Genomic DNA, 17,913 nt, shown 5'->3' on the forward strand with positions numbered 1-17,913 from the left:
TGTACCGCAGACTGAGTAAAGCCTTGGAACTACAAGCCTCGGTGTCCTCCATTCATTCTTGCGCCAACCCACTCAGCACCACTACATCTGGGTACCATGCTTTAGACTGCCTGTGCCTTCCCATTACAACTACACTCCCCTGGGACATCAGCCCTGCAGTTAGAAGGATGCCGCAGACATGCCAGCTCAATACGATGGTGATGCCAGATGCTGTGCTTTACCCTTCAGAGATGTGGACAACACAGAAAACCCTATTGACCTGTGCAGTTTTGACTTCTGTAAAGAGCTTGGTGAGGGAGGATTTGGACAAGTGTTGATTTATCCTCAGTGTTCCCCAATGTATCCTGCACCAGATACACTGGAGGGACATATATTTCATTGTAGTGATCCATTACACAGATTTATAATATATGGCAGTTTGTTCTTATCTGTTGTGATTTTTACCTTAGGTCATCCTGGCATCACACCCAGTCAGCAAGGAACTCATGGCTGTAAAAATAGCGAAGAATAAATGTAAAAGAGGAAAAGGTATACAGTGAATTAGAAATCCTGAAAATGGCCACCGGGTGTAGTTATTTGATCGTCCTTGGTCTGAGTAGACATTAGAAATATACCAGAAGCTTTTCAGTGATCTGTGTGCGTGGCATCTGCCATTTACCATTTGTTCCTGCGTTTGCTTCTAAAATGTTGCCAACAGTCTCTTCACAAGGGGGCTAGAACTCTCGTGCCACCAATAGGAAGGAGCAATCCTAATGGTCAATGTGCTACTCCCTATAGGTGGCGCTAGAGTTCTTGTTCTTCCTCTCTGAAGTGACAACAACTTGCACATTTCCCAAAGGAGCATTGCAGCTTTAAAGTCTCCTCATATCTGCATGCTTACCATGTTCACTCTCTGCTAGGAAAGACGTTACCCCTGGGATCCCCTTCTAAAATGTTCAGTGTTTTCACTTGTTTTTTTTCTGCTGCCAAGTATGAGCGTTTATGCATCTTACATAGTAATGCCTGCTGTGGGCACTTGCTAATTAAAGCAAATTAGTCCTTTCATCCTAGAAAACTGATAAATTCAGATCTGGCTTCGGGAGCGCATGTGTGCACACAATTTATTTCTAAGTGCAATATTTTCAGAGTGTCTTGCCGGTTAAACATGACATGTGCATAGGGCTGGAGACAGGCAAGGCTGGCCAGATATTTAAACAAATATGCTTCTTGTTAAATTGCACACCACTTAGCTGCCGCTGTCTTTTGCCTCCACTGCCCCTTTACACATTCTGTATACTCCACATCAGCCCCTCCATCCCCCCTCTCCCATGTACAGCACAAAGGCTGACATTTCACAGTCACTCCAATCCATCCAGTGCACAAAACCTAGACAAATCAAGCAACCTGTTCATGTCTCCCTCTAGTCACTGGTGACATCTGATCTAACCCTTGGCCCCCTTCCACCATTATAAATAAAAACTCACCCTGCAGCACAGATATCCTGACAATCTTATAAACATTCAGTGCTCACCTTCTCCTTTCTTAACGGTGCCGTCTGGAACTCACAGTCAACATGCAAACTCCTGCATATCCAAGATTTAAGTTAAGCAAGTTGGTTTAAGTGGTGAATTAGGTATAAACATGTGATAATGATTTTAACTGACCATAGAGCAGAGAGGTTTATCTGTAGGTCATTGGCAAATCCAGATGGTTTTTTAGCAACATAAGCTGTAAAAAGTTTCTACACATCTAGAAGTAAAGTTATCCAATCACCATGATCTTACATATAGAAGATGCCCATCTTTTCCCAGAAAGATAATATGAATGTGGAAAGGTTGGGAGAAATGGGTGTTGACCAAATAAGTGGTGAGTCGATAGCTATTGATCGTGTATGGTCATTAGTTCTTAGCAAATTCAGCTGGCTCTGTCAGTGGTCTGGAGACAAATACCAATGCATGGGGACAATTTTATTCCATAAAAATACCTATAGGTTGCACCATCTATTGTGCACCGAAAAGCAAATACCAGCAGACAAAATGATGAAGTTGGGTCTCCCAATACCTTATCACTGGACATAAGTAGTTGCCCAATTAATCTGGCAGTGGATCTCAGAATACACATTAATGCGATTGCCATGTGTCAATCACACCAACAGTTTTATTCACTATAGCAGCCACTGTCCCAACAGTAACATCTTCAATGTTTGGTATTTTTGCTTTGGACAAGTCACTGCTCAGATCCATCTAAATCTCATGGTACTGATCTGTTTTCTGCAGGTTGGAATTCCCAAGGATGCAGTCAACAGGTGTGCATTATAGATCTCTTTGGCTCTCGACTATTTGCATGGTAGAGGGTTGGTGCACAGGGACCTGAAGCCAGACAATGTGTTGCTCATGGACAAAGCTAGTCATAAAATCAAGCCGAGTGGCTTTGCTTTGACCCAACTAGTAGGAAACTGTTGTCCATGTCACATAATCCTGTACATGAATACAGAGGACTAAGACATTATTCTTCAATCTTGAGCCCTACTATAGATAATTGTTCATGGGGAGGGCTCTGTTGCTTTGACTGGATATTTCCTTTGGCTTAAAGCAATGGAAACTGACAATATACTGAGTAAACATCAACTGGAAACAATGTCCAGACTGTACTCCACCTGCTCATTGGGAGAGATTTTAAGAGAAGCCATAAACATGCAAGGCCAGGTCTTCTATCCATGATCCTCTTGTAGTCATCCAGTTTTGTCTTCAATTATCTCAATTTTCCCTGGAAAGTGAATGTCTTGGACCATGGCATCAACTTGGCAGTTAAGGCAAAGGAATTTGTAGAAGAATTTGGAGAACTAATAGTTTGAGCTTTTTTGCAACTTGCTGTACAGATTACTTTAGTGAGAATATCAGGTCTTATGGTCAGCGTTTTTTTCATAATATGTTTTCTGTTGTATATTATCTTGATTGCCAAACTTAGGATATACATTTTACCATTATCACCTCTGGGCTTGTCCTTTATGGAAAAGCTTGAGTTTATCATGTGTTGCTTTCTGGGTTCTGCATTAAGTCTTGGGACAGACGCCTGAAAGCCAATCATATTCATCCATACAGAAATCACACTGCTCTCTTAGATCCAATGTGAAAATTCTAAGACTTCATGGAGGGACATGGTGCCACGATCATTCTAACCAGATCCTGGTGATGGAACCTTCTGAGAAGTCCATGATTATGGAAACAGAAGCAGCTTGAACAAACTAGTATTGCATGAAACCTGTAATTTTTAATCTGAAAGTTTTACAGAGAATTGACAATCCACAGAAGACTCCAGTGCTAAGGAGGTCTGTCCACAAGTTCATACAAACATATGACTTGTTATGCCATCTTAATACTGTAAGAATCATTGACCTGTTCACATGATCCTTTTATGCCAAGTTCACATGTGCAGTATTCAGCCATTTGAAGTATTCATTTTAATGTATCCATAAGAAATAGAAGAAATTAAAAGGATACGCTAGCATTTTAATCTAGTTTTTGAAGAAATCTACATTATACCTGCTTCTTTCTACTCGCTCTCCCAACAACCTGTGACACTTGTCTACGCTTCATAGGCTTACTTTGGGATTCTTTTGCAATGACCACATGAGTCCAGAAGGGAGATCAGGAAGTGCAATTGACAAACATGGATCCACTCAGCTTCCAGGATGACATGAGAAGGGTACACCACCATGTTTCAGGAGAATCATCTGCACCCAGAGAATTCTTAACGTGTTGATGTCAATTGCCAGTTTAGATGACATGATGTGACAAATATCACTATGGACCTAGCAACAGGTCATCCACACAGACCAAACTCCTTTTCTTTACTCCGCCCTGTTCAAAGGATCTTAAAAAGGACCACCATCTGGATCATGGTCTCACCTAGCGGCCACTTAAGCTCATTCCCACTTGCAGACTACATGCCTTTCATGGACTCGGTCTCTGGGATGGTCTGAAAATCACATGTCAGGAACACAAAGAGCAGGGTCATTTTTCTCAATTTAAGTTGTCAAGGAGGCCACCAGCTCACTCCAGTTGCAGACCACCCTTTCTCCAGACTCTGCACTCTCCCCAAAATGACCACTCAGGCTTGTAAATAGAAGCAGAACATTCGAGGAGGAACACATGCCCAGACATCTGTAACATCTGACTCATCTTCCTGTCCCAAGAGGGCCTTTCCAGCTCAGCCTCAGTATTTGGCTAGTTAGAGCTTCCCTCCCTCCAGATAGTTGGGGGTCTTCCCTGACAATGAAGACCCTTGAAATGGGTTGCAAGTCTACATTATTGCACCAAAATATTCAAGAGTTGTTTTGTTGCTTAACCATTTTAGGCAATTTACCTACCAATATCCCATTATCACCAATAGGAATCCACAACACATTGCATGTTAAAAATAATTGTAAAAATATATTCCATCTAAATGTTAGAGCAAATAGTAAAAACTATAGTTAATTCTGCAGCAGAAAATCCAAATCATCCAGTGTCATTAGTAACAGCCTTCAGTATAAAGAACAAGGAGACTTGGAGGTGATTTGGCCCCACAGATCCTTGACCTCAATGTCAGTCTGTGTGATCACATGAAGAGACAGGATTTGCACAAGCCTCATACACTGAAGATCTGCAGGCAGTTTTCCAAGATGTTTGGAAAGACCTGCCTGACAAATGCCATCAAAAACTGTGCGCAAACAAGTACCTAGAACTGGTGATGGCAGAGATTGGTCTCCAAATACTGATGCAATTAAGATTTCTCTTTTGTTCACTCATTTTTATAATAAATGTATAAGAAATCATGAACACCAGTGTTTCTGGAGGCATTTTTCCCCCACAACACCTGAAGCCCAGGGTGGTGAAATGTGTCAAGGTGCTTGACAGCTCCCCATCTTGTGTCCCTGGTGTCCATTACTACTGACCTTAATGTCTACAGTTGACGACCATGCATTTTGGTCAACTATTCCTTTGCACCTTGTGCACTCGAAGCCCTTTGATTACTGCTACCAAGAGTGTCATTTACCGTAATACTCACTGCATTGCCATAATGACTGGCTGCGCGCAAGTTTTATTTGAAAAAGGTTATTCTAATTTTTTTGCCTCACTTAATAGCCCACACCATGGAGTTCTCCATGTTAAGACATTGCTTATTGTGCATACATGACTGGTCTTGTTTGGGATAGACATCTAAAAATTCTACACTTACATTCATCATAGTTCTAAAAGTTAGAAACAGACAACATGTCATCTATACACCTTCCTATGGTGCTTTGAATATTGATCTTTGAATTTTTTGGCTTCTGTTATGCCAATTACCATTTATATCTACTCTGAATATACAGATGGGAAAAGTAGTTTTTTGGGGGACCATGCCTCTGTCAGGATAGCTCTTTGATCATTTATGATCAAAAGTCTCAATCTTTTAGACCTTTACCTTTGGATTATTGTTCTGTATATTTTACCATTTTTTATGCCCCAGTTTATCAGTCTCTGCCTTTTAACCCCTTTACCCCCCAAGGGTGGTTTGCACGTTCATGACGGGCCAATTTTACAATTCTGACTACTGTACCTTTATGAGGTCATAACTCTGGAACGCTTCCATGGATCCCAGTGATTCTGACATTGTTTTCTCGTGACATATTGTACTTCATGTTAGTGGTAACATTTCATTCAAATAACTTGCGTTTGTGAGAAAAACGGAAATTTGGCGAAAATTTCACAATTTTCCAACTTTGAATTTTTATGCCCTTAAATCAGAGATATGGCACCCAAAAAACTTGATAACTAACATTTCCCACATGTTTACTTTACATCAGCACAATTTTGGAACCAAAATTTTTTTTTGTTAGGAAGTTATAAGGGTTAAAAGTTGACCAGCGATTTCTCATTTTTACAACACCATTTTATTTTTACGGACCACATCACATTTGAAGCCACTTTGAGGGGTCAATATGATAGAAAATACCCACAAGTGACACCATTCTAAAAACTGCACCCCTCAAGGTGCTCAAAACCACATTCAAGAAGTTTATTAACCCTTTAGGTGCGTCACAGGAATTTTTTTGAATTTAAAAAAAAAAAAAAAAATGAACATCTAACTTTTCACAAAAAAAGTTCAGGTTCAATTTTTTGTATTTTACCAAGGGTAACTGGAGAAATTGGACTGCAAAAGTTACTGTGCAATTGGTCCTGAGTACACTGATACCTGATATGTGGGGGGGGGGGGGGGAACGACTGTTTCGGCGCATGGCAGGGCTCAGAATGGAAGGAGCGCCGTTTGACTTTTTCAATGCAAGATTGTCTGGAATTCAGATCAGACGCCATGTCATGTTTGGAGAGTCCCTGATGTACCTAAATTGTTGAAACCCCCTAAAAGTGACCCCATTTTGGACACTAGACCCCCCACGGAACTTATCTAGATGTGTGGTGAGAACTTTGAACCCCCAAGTGCTTCACAGAATTTTATAACGCTCGAACGTGAAAATAAAAAAAATCATTTTTTTCCACAAAAAATGATATTTTAGCCCCCAATTTTTTTTTTTCCTAAGGGTAACAGGAGAAATTGGACCCCAAAAATTGTTTTGCAATTTGTCCTGAGTAGGCTGATACCCTACATGTGGGGGTAAAACACTGTTTGGGTGCATGTCAGAGGTTGGAAGGGAAGGAGCACCATTTGACTTTTTCAACTCAGAATTGGCTAGAATTGAAATCAGACGCCATGTTGCATTTGGAGAGCCCCTGATGTGCCCAAACAGTGGAAACTCCCAATTCTAACTCCAACCCAAACCCCAACACACCCCTAACCCTAATTTCAGCCCTAACCCCAACCCTAACCGTAATGGAAAAATGGAAATAAACACTTTATTTTATTATTTTTCCCTAACTAAGGGGGTGATAACAGGGGGTTTGATTTACTATTTATGGCAGTTTTTATGTTTGGCGGCTATCGCACGCTAAAAGACGCTTTATTGTAAAAATAGTTTTTGCATCACCACATATTGAGAGCTATAATTTTTCCGTATTTTGATCCACCGAGTCATGGGAGGTCTTATTTTTTGCTGGACGAGTTGACGTTTTTATTGTTACCTTTTTCGGGCACGTGACATTTTTTGATCGCTTTTTATTCCGATTTTTGGGACGCAGAATGAACAAAAACCAGCGTTTCATGAATTTCTTTTGGGGGGGTGCGTTTACACCGTTCCGCGTGCGGTAAAATTGATAAAGCGGTTTTATTCTTCGGGTCAGTACGGTTACAGCGATACCTCATTTAGGTTTTTTTTATGTTTTGTCAGTTTTATGCAATGAAAACTATTTTATATAAAAATTAATTATTTTTGCATCGCTTTATTCTGCGAGTTATAACTTTATTTTTTCGCTGATGATGCTGTGTGGTGGCTCGTTTTTTGCGGGACAAGATGACGTTTTCAGCGGTACCATGGATATTTATATGCGTCTTTTTGATCGCGCGTTATTACACTTTTTGTTTGGCAGTATGATAATAAATCATTTTTTGCTTTGTTTTTTATTTTTATTTTTTAAGGGGTTCGCTAAAGGGGTTAACTAATGGGACAGTTTTATAGGGTGGGTCATTACAGACACGGCGATACCTAATATGTGTACTTTTATTGTTTTGTTTTTTATTTTCAAAAAATGGAATATGGGGAATATTTTTTTTTGTAATTTATTTGGCGATTTTTTTAAAATTATTTTAACACTTTTTTTTATTTTTTTCACTTTATTAAATAGTCCCAGGTGGGACATCACTGTTCTGTGACAGATCGCTCATCTGTCACATCACAGATCACTGTGACAGATCAGCGATCTGTCACAGGCAGTGCACAAGGCTTCCTCATGCCTGCGCTTTGCAGGCACTGAGGAAGCCAGCTTCCTGCAGGCCCCCGTCACCATCTTGGATTCGGGGGCCTGCAGGAAAGGAGCCCCCGGCAGCAGCGCTGCACATTGCGCTGCCGTGGGGGGCTCAGGGAAGAACGGAGGGAGCCCCCTCCCTGCCGATGCTTCCCTTTAACCCCCGGTACACCGCGATCATGTTTGATCACGGTGTGCAAGGGGTTAACGTGTCGGGGCAGTCCGTGACCGCCCCTGACACTTTGTGCCGGGTGTCAGCTGTGATAATCAGCTGACACCCGGCCGCGATCAGCGGCGCTCACCACGTGGGCGCCGCTGATGGCGGTAGACGTACTATCCCGTCCATGGGCATAGGGGCCCGGGTCCCATGGACGGGATAGTACATCGGATGTCAGGAAGGGGTTAATTAGGACTATATTTCAGTACAGTGCTGATATTATATCTGATTGTTAGTTCATCTCTTTAGGGATTATATTTACAAGTGGAGAAATGCTAGGTTATGATAATATCCACAATTCTTTGAATCCAAGCCTTGTATAAATTGAGGTAGACATCAGTGTCCCTTCACTAGATGGGCAATATTACTGGAGCCTTTAGCAGAGACCAGAGTTGTCTCAGGAAGGTGCTATAATGTGGCACCCCTGAGGCTCAGTCGCAACAGAGGTACTGCAGCTTCTTCTAAGGTGTAGTGCCCCACTGACTAGGCAAGTTGGGAACTCCTTTCCACACTCCAACACCTGCATCCCACACACAGGATAGTTCAGTAGGTCAACCTAGCAGCAGGTAGAGCACCCTTCCTGGAACCATGCTTCGTAACACGAGATGTGCTGGGAGGTGGGTGGAGTTAGTATAAAAGAGGGGGAAGTAGAGAATTACAGGTCAGTCTGGCAGGAGGTCAGGCAAGAGAAGAGTTCAGTTCTGAAGTTTGAGTTCAGTTTAGAAAGTGCTGCAGCTGCCTCAGTGATCTGAGCCAGCTGGCACGGGAAGAGAAGGATGTAGACCTGCAACCTCAGCTTCCATAAGAGAGAAGGAGCAGTGCGGAACGAAGGAGTAGGAGAACAGAGAGGAGTTGTGGGTTGGAAGAGGAACCCTGCCTATAGGTTCTCAGCGCAAGGCCAGGGCCCGGTCCCAGAGGTTGTATGGACACTTATGGTTCTGCAGCAGACACCGGTGTAGTAGTTGGCTGTAAATGCACTACTCCCATCCAAGACTTGGGACACAACAGCAACTGAATAGAGAGCCAGGACTCTGGAGAAAGGAGTCCCCGATAGAGGCTGCAGCTGTCTGCCATACGAGTAGAGTTGTTAGGAACATCTGACAGGAGAAACTTCAGAGTACCACGGTACTGGAGATCTTCACACTTAAAAGGCGCTATAGAGGAGTCGTTCAGGAAAGGCACATGTTGGGGGGAGTGTTGGAGATGAGAATCCTGACTTGCCCAGCAGGTTGATTGAGTCTCTACCCCGGAGGACATGGCATGGAGGCAGGCACCAGTGGTTACCATGAACTATGAGTAAAGCTTTGAAACTGCACGACCAGGTGTCCTCCATTCATTCGCCACTAACACCTTCAGCACCGCTACATCTGTGTACCAGCATCTATACCATTCTGCACCTCTCCTCATCCATTGCACCTACACTGCCCTGGGACTACCTCCATTAACATCACCGCCATTGATATTGGGCGCCCAGGGCCACTGCTGCTGTGACACATTCCCCCTGACACTGGCCCGGTACCGAGTACCCTGCTGCCCTTGGTGTGAGGGGCGACCCAATTTAATTTGTGGGGATCAATATTTCTCCCCACAATGATGACATTAAATCAAATATATTGTTTATGGTTTTAATTATAAGGAAAATGCGAGTGTGGAGAAAACTAATCTATGTTTGATAGACTTCTTAGTGTCAATCACGATCTACGCTCTCTCCCTCATTTTATATTGACCAGAATGTCTCCTAGAGAAAGCTTCAATAACTTACATGGATGCAGAGACATGAATGGAGGGGCCAACAGCCAAGAAATGAAGGTTAAGGGTAATGTGCCGGAACTACATATTTTGTTTATTAGAAAAAAAAAAACCCTAAAGTATTAATGTTTTGTTTAAATAGTATTTAGTGGTATAATGTATGAAAAATGTAAAATACTCACATTCCACTTTTAAACACTATGGCTGGTGGGGGGAATCGAACAGCTGCTGAAGTTTGCCTAGAAAATGCCGCTAGCTTACATTATGACTGCAGGAGAAGTGAGCAGTATCTGGTCACATGTGTGATTTCACTCCTTTCCTCCCCCTCTGGTGCCCACAAGAGGTCAATGTAGCATGACGGGAAAATGATACCAATATGTGGACAGTATTGATGAGGATCGTTGGCAGAGTCGATTCTGTTAGTTTGTGACACTCATTGTATCACATGTTGGGTAACGCATACAGGAGTTAGATATGTGGTGTATATCACATGATGGGATTAGATACTTGGCTCAGTTGTAGCATCTGTATGAGGCCATAGGCTCAAAAAAGGCTTCCTCAGACAGACTTAGCACAAGCCACGCTGACTGGCAGATTCCAGAGAAATCCTGACACCCTTTAACCCCTATACAGGGATCTGGAATTACAACAGGACCCAGTGGATTTCTACCTACAGATGGGCTGCTGTCTGGAGGTGTGAAGAAGTGGTCACCAGCAGGGTCAAAGCTAAAATTTCACTTCAAAGATTACATCAGGATCTGTTTTAGTTAGGAAAAAATAAGCAGCGATCAAAAAAGCGCAATTAAATTAAATGACAGGACTGAACCAGAGAAGTGAGCTGGAAGCTTTAGTATAATGTTCTGCAATTGGAGCTAATCACTCCAGCTGAACAGCACACGTCCATACTGCCAGACTAGACAGCACTACAGGTCTCAGCCACCCAAATCCACGTAGCTGGACATAAGCTTGCACCATCCAGAGCTTCTGGTTCCAGCAGAGTAAATATGACTGTGCCTTGCAATAGAAGATTATGCAGGAGCTGGAGGAGATGCAACAGTAAACCTCTTTATAAGAGGAGTCTCCTGACCCTTAAGCTCTTGTCACTCAGCGATGCTAAAGCGATCCCAATAATACGACCTAGCAGGGATCATTGCTGCGTCGCTATGTGGTCGCTGGTGAGATGCCAAACAGTCAGATCTGCCCAATGACTCAGCAACGATGCGGCAACCCATAGCGACCTTTGTAACGATGTCGGCAAATCCACGCCTATGTGTCTCGCTTCTGAGTCGCTAATGAGGTCATTGGTAAAGGTGTCAAACATACCAATGCATGCTACCCAGCGGGACCTCAATGATCAAAAAAAAATGTCCAGGTCATTCCGACACGACCAGCGATCTCACAGCAGGGGCCTGGTCGCTGCTACCTGTCAAATGTAGCGAGGTCGCTGTTGCATCACAAAACTTGTGACTCAGCAGCGATCTCGCTTACTGTGACGGGGCTTTAGAACCAGGTTTATTTAGATACAGAATTGGATATTTCACAATAAGGTTTTTGGCACTTATATTCTTGCAGGAACCTCTTCTGGGTCATAACCCCTTCAGTGCACAAACTCTTACAGACCGTCATACCACAAGTGAATCCAGGATTCTCTAAACATCATTCTAAATGTCATTTAACCACAACTGGAGGAGGATTTCTGTCTGGGTGAACTGGGAATTCTATGGCTTGAAGAGGGACTTCTGAAACACATTGGGTATCTTAAGATTTCAAGCAGAAAGCAGCAGCGTTAATAACCTTGATTATCTCATAAGGACCAATGAATCAGGAACCTAACTTGTCAGAAGGAACCACAAGCTTGATATTTTCTGTTAATCGTACCTTCTCCAACCAAGTCTAAAGATTGGGCCTCCTGAACGTCTTATTAGTAGCTGATGTCTGACCACCCTGTACCCTCTGAAAGATCTCTCCATCTTCAGATCAAATAACCTTTAATTTATCCACATTTCTCAACCTCAGGGTATGTGCACACGGTGAGGATTCTGCTGCATTGTACAGTACCTTTATTTCCTATGGAAATTAAAAAACGCTGTGCACATGCTGCGGTTTACAATCCGCAGCATGTCAATTGTTTGGTGCAGAAACGCTGCAGTTTTACACCTCATCCATTATGAGGTGTAAAACCGCAGATAAACCGCAGGACTTTTGTCCTGCGGTTTTCTCTCCAAAATCCACACACCAAAAAAAACTACGTGTGCACATACCTTAAGGAGTGTCCATTGCAGTGGTTGATAAAGAGCCCAAAACAATAGAAAAGTACAGAAAAATTTAGTTTTAATGGATTCTTGATATTAATAGCAAATTCAGCTAAATTATATTTTCTGGAACACAATGTAACTGTACAATGTGATTAAATTTACTTAGGGTTTTAGATTTAGGCAACCCACAGAGGGACCAAATGACACTATTAACTGAACCTGTCAACCACCATCCAGGTAACCAATTACCTCCTGAGGGAAGGACATCAATGATGTCCATGGAGAGGAAAGTTCTCCTAAGGGTGGGTTGAGTCTTGAGAAAACTGGTGGGAGACATTTGGGGTGCCTTGGAACGCACATGTAACAAGGTGGCACGGTGTAGTAGTCATGGGCAAGTTCACCAAGCAACAGTCAGCTTGCACCCCGACACCTTGTACATGAAATGTTAAATAAAGTCCCTGGCACTGCATGTGCAGCATGCACCACAGCACACTCACAAGCTCTGTCAGATTCCCCTCAGCTGTGGCCATATCAGCTCCACAAATCACTTCAGAGACAAGGTCTTTTTCCCAACAGCTTAACTTTACTAGACAGCAGCCGTATTTGTGTAAAAGGCAGCACAAATTAAACAGACAACTTATCTTTGCCTGTTATCTGGACAGACTATTCCCTGCATCAGCTTCTCTTTCCCAGCAAGCTCAACTATATCCCTGTAAAATCTCTGTCCTAATAGTGCTCCAGGCCCACCACCTTCCTGCCTCATCTCTGGTCCAATTGCGAGTAAAAGGATAATGGGCTCACCAACTTAGCAGCCTACTATTGCCAGCTACTAGCTTTGGATCCTTCCTTGAAGCGGTTCTGTACAAGATGGTGACCAACTGGACAATTTTCAGCCTGGGGCCCCTTACTGAAACAACTTTATACTAACGGCCTGGAATACTCTGCTCCATGGCCTGCCCTTGGACAAGCTGCCCAGGTATCTGCCTCTAATAATGAGCAACTTTCCTATACCTCCTTACTCTGTGGCTCCTCCCATCTGCTGAACCCCTTTACTGCCTGTATCTAACACTTCTATTGATTCTATAGCTATACTGTGCCCCCCTATCCTAATCCCCCTATGGTCCTGCACTACTTACTCTTTCCCTCAGCTAAAGTACAATACATCATATTACAGTACATTACAGGGCACACAAAGGCAAAACATTAAGACACAAGCACTCTACAGTCTAACTAAGGTTAACCACAAAAAAAAAAACAAACAACTCCTTGTTGTTACAAGTCAGATGGTATTGTTAATTCAAGTGTGACCTGCAAGCACGAGATCAAGAGACTCCTAAAGTACATATGAAAACCTGCTGAGGAACACTTTTTTGGCAAGAGTATAGTCAGGGGCTTGCTCTTAGGATCTACAGATCTTTAGAACAATAATCTAAGGAAACTTCAGACACAACTACACCCTCAGACTGAGAAGGACAGATACTTGGGGAGAATGCATCAGCTTTTGTGGACTTAATACGAGGTCTTCTCACCACACAAATCAAATATTGAAAAGAACAAAGCCCATCCAGCTTGCCTTGGGTTGAGTCTCAGCTTAACTGTCAACTATCCACAATTTTAGGTCATGATTCCTTTTGGTAAAATTTGTGAATAGGCGGCACACAGAAGTTAAGGGATGGGGTACCATGCGATAACTGAGTCTATAGTAAACTCAAAAAGGCGCCGATGTCCACAATAAAAAGGACGTTTAAGGTCTGGCTAAACCAATATTGGATTAGTCAAGGAACCATTCCTTTAAGGGTGCAGTCAGACTGCCGTATTACTCAAGCGGGAGTCGCAATGCAATCCTTGGACAGGGTGTCTGCTCTCCTGGCAGCATGTTTCTATACAGCTGTCACGCCGCTCCGGTCAGGAGAGCCAATAGCCTGTCTGAGGATTGCGATGCCTGCATGAGTAATATGACAGTGAATGCACGCTAATGTAAAGGCACGGATTGCCTCAGGCTTTTAACTAACATCTGCCTCTTTCTTACTCCAGTCAGTGAATGGTATGTCACACTGAGAATTGTATTAACTGTTCAGATCAGATCTTAATATTTTAAAAACAATTTTGAAAGCCAGCAGACCTTCATTTGCCCAATAGGCATCACAAGACACTCATAGTGACCCTCTGGAGTGTTAATGCCAGTCTTCCACATTTCTGATATGGATCATCCTGAGATCAAGCATTGGGAAACCAACAGGCTCTCAATAGCTGGTTGTAGAAATCAGGGATAAGTGGCAGCAGATACTGATTATTCCCAGTAATTGAGAAGTTAACAGTAGGCAATACAAGGTCTGAAACCAACTTTTTTTTAGCAACAGAAGAAACTGGCACCTACTGGTGATCTTAGTAGTCTGATTAACCTTTTTCAGACCGCTATGCAATCTTTCAAAACTAAAGGCCCCGTCACACTAAGTGACTTACCAGCGATCCCGACATCAATATCAAGGTGTCAGGATCGCTAGTAAGTCGCTATGTGACTGCTGGTGAGCTGTCACACAGACAGCTTCACCAGCGATCAGCACAGCGATGCCGAGCGCCCGGCATCGCTGTAAAAAATAGAATCAAAATAAAAAAAATATAGTTATTCTCACCTTCCGACGTCCCGTTCAGCCATCCTGCCTCTCTACACGCTCCTGTCTCAGTGATCCTTTGCACGAATGACCGCGAGATGTCACGGTCTCGAGGGATAACAAAGTCGCGGTCATTCGTGCAAAGGATCAATGGGACCGGAGCGTGGAGAGAGGCAGGATGGCTGAACGGGACATCGGAAGGTGAGAATAACTATATTTTTTTTTTTTATTATTTTTTACACCTGATCGCTGGTCTCCCGCCTGTCACACACAGCGATGCGTGCTGGCCAGTGGGAGACCAGCGACCAAAGAAATGTCCAGAGGTTTCTTCCAGCGATCAGCGATACCGGCAGGGGGGCCGCTCGCTGTCACACAGCGATCTCGCTGGTGAGATCGCTGTTACGTCACGAAAGTTGTGACTCAGCAGCGATCTCGCTACCGAGATCGCTTAGTGAGACGGGGCCTTAAGGGTCCCATTTCATATAGCGACGCACCAGCGATCCCGACACCGATTAGACCTGGTAAGGATCGCTGGTGCATTGTCACACAGCATCTATTCTGAGTTCTGCGTCGCCAACGAGGTTACTCGTCGGCATCAAACAGTGATGCATGCTGGCCAGCGGGATGCCAACGATGAAAAAAAATGGCCCAGGACATTAGAGCACAATCAGGGATATCCAGCAAGGGGGGGGGGGGGGGTCGGTCGCTGCTATGTGTCACATGTAGCGAGATTGCTGTTGCGTCACAAAAATCGGTAATGCATCAGCAATCCCGCTTTGTGAGATGGGGCCTTAAAACGTTCTAGACCAGAAAGTTTATAGATTTAACACTTGGGGAGACAGAAGTTAGGTACCAGGTCTACGGGACAATCCATGTGGAGTTAGTTTTAGATTTGGACACAATACATCAGTATAGTTTCTGAATTCATGAGGTAAGCCATTGGGTATGGTCATAAACATATCCACAGAGGTTCATACATTTCTGCTGACACTCAGGGCCACAGTGCACAATATCACCCTAGTGCCAGTCAAAGACCGGGTTTAGTTTACATAACAAAGGAATTCCCAAGACCACATTTTCAAGAGAAAAAAAAAAAAATCTCAAAGTGTAGTATTTCAACAAGCATGGACACCTTAGTTGCATACTTCACCATGTCCTGGGTTAGAGGTGTATCAATAGCAGTGATCATAGGAAAACAATTTTAACAATGTTAAGCTAAAATCCTTTGCCACCTTGGCATCAACAAAGCATGCTCTAAATCAATAAAGGCCTGAAGCCTCTCAGGTTTTTCTAGATAAGAAAAAGGTAACAATTTTGCGAGATCACAGGGAAGTACCTGTGCGCCTAGATGGGCATCCTTAGACCCACCTAGGCGCTGAAGTTTCTCCAGTGGCAGTTGTCTGGAACAGGAAGACCTCTGATGTCCAGAATCTCCATAGTAGTTACCCAAAACTGACTTGTTCCTTTGTAGTTGATGTCAGCATGTCACCTCAATCTGCATGGGCCCATTTATTAAGGGCAACAGGGGCAGCAGTCTTCATAGGTGCAGCATCAGCAGTGTATTCTGAACAGAGTTTGCACAAACATCTATCCAGCTGGATTGCCAAGGACACGGCAGTAGCAAGAGTCAGAAGGTGGACACTGAACCAACATGGATTTAACTTGATCAGAGGGTCTAGAACTAAACTAGTTGTGAAGGGTCTGGTCATTCCACTGTATCTGTGGCACAATGCTTTAACTCTGCAATAATCCTTGGCTGAACATAACCCCTGAAGGAGTGCATCTAATTTTTCTACAATGAAGGCTTCTCTGTCAGGGTCATCATACAGGAGCACTAATGCCTCAAAAAATGCATATAGAAGAGAATCCTGAGGCAGCAGGGAGAAGGCCAGAGCACCAGGAGTTGGGGGGGGAAAAAAAAAAAAAAAGGGAGATACTGATGGTGCCTGAGTGGATTCTGGATACTGAATCTCTTCTGCAAAATTCTGAACTAAATGGGCCTGATCTTTCATTTTATCCACCACTACAAGGCAAAGGATCATTGTAGGCCACTTACAATGTTAGATTTGTCAGGGTGATCATGCTTAAAATAGCTACCTTGGACAGACTTGGCACAAGCCACTCAGTATGGCAGTTTCCAGAGAAATCCTGATACCCTTTAACCCCTATACAGGGATCTGGTTTTACAACAGGATCCAATAGATAACTACCATCAGAAGGGCTGCTGTCCAGAGGTCTCCAAGCATGGTCAAAGTAGAGAAGTCAAATCATAAAATTAGGAGGTGAACGGGTTGTCAGAATGTGGAGATCAGTGCGAGGAAAAAAAATTATTGAGAATAGCTATAAAACAATCCAAGAACAAAAGCCAGATTGCTCCACTGGGCACCCACCACATTACACGGAAGCAGGTCAGAAGTAAATGGCAGAGGACAGCTGGATCTCAGAATCTTAAATAGCCTGCAGCCCCACCCAACCCACACAGCAGTTAACTCTATGTCACCCAGTATGAATGGAACTACAAGTCCCAGAGAACAAAAATTAGAACTGTCTCCCCACATCACCCGCAACAAAGGCGCAACACCGGCTGGCGACAGAAGTGGCGGCAGGAAGGCCAGGCACTGATACTGAAGTCAAAAAAGCCATCAGTTTTTCTTTCCTTTGAAAAGAATCTGATTTTTTTCTCACTGGATCAGTTTCAAATGGAACAAAACAGATGGTTATTAAACAGATCCGTTATCCATAAACTTTAATGTTAAAAAAGCAAATTTAGTTGTTTAACTGGACCAAAAATTTGGTCTGCAGAACTTTTGGTTTTTTTTAAACAGATTTCTGCTGGATTCTGATGATTACTAGACGTATGAACACAGCCTAATGTGTATGGGGCCTTCCCCCTGACAGATGATGTCAGGAGAGACGAGCACCTGGCATGTCTGATTTTGTTCTTAGGCCACGTTCACATGTTCAGTATGTGGTCAGTATTTTACCTCAGCTTTTGTAAGCCAAAACCAGGAGTGGGTGAAAAATACAGAAGTGGTGAGGTGTTTCTATTATAATTTTCCTCTGAATGTTCCATTCATGATTATGGCTTACAAATACTGAGGTAAAATACTGACCAAATACTGAATGTGTGAACGTGGCCCATTCCAGCAGAGTCTGGCAATGACTCTCTCACAGAGAATACAGGAGGGATCCAGTGTATGGAGGAGAAGGGAGAAATAGTT

At 43.2% G+C, this 17,913-nt stretch overlaps 1 long non-coding RNA gene across 1 annotated transcript in view; it reads right to left on the reverse strand.

Moving 5' to 3' along the window:
• Window positions 1-17,110, reverse strand: part of LOC141047985 (uncharacterized) — a 227,564-nt gene extending 210,454 nt beyond the window's left edge. The window contains exon 1 of the long non-coding RNA XR_012219931.1: window positions 16,061-17,110. This is a non-coding gene — a long non-coding RNA (uncharacterized lncRNA). The remainder of the gene's footprint in view (window positions 1-16,060) is intronic.
• Between the last annotated feature and the right edge of the window lie 803 nt (window positions 17,111-17,913).

Source organism: Dendrobates tinctorius, unplaced genomic scaffold (assembly GCF_039654945.1).
Source record: "Dendrobates tinctorius isolate UK_male_01 unplaced genomic scaffold, ASM3965494v1 ptg000131l, whole genome shotgun sequence".
Taxonomy (NCBI): Eukaryota; Metazoa; Chordata; class Amphibia; order Anura; family Dendrobatidae; genus Dendrobates; species Dendrobates tinctorius.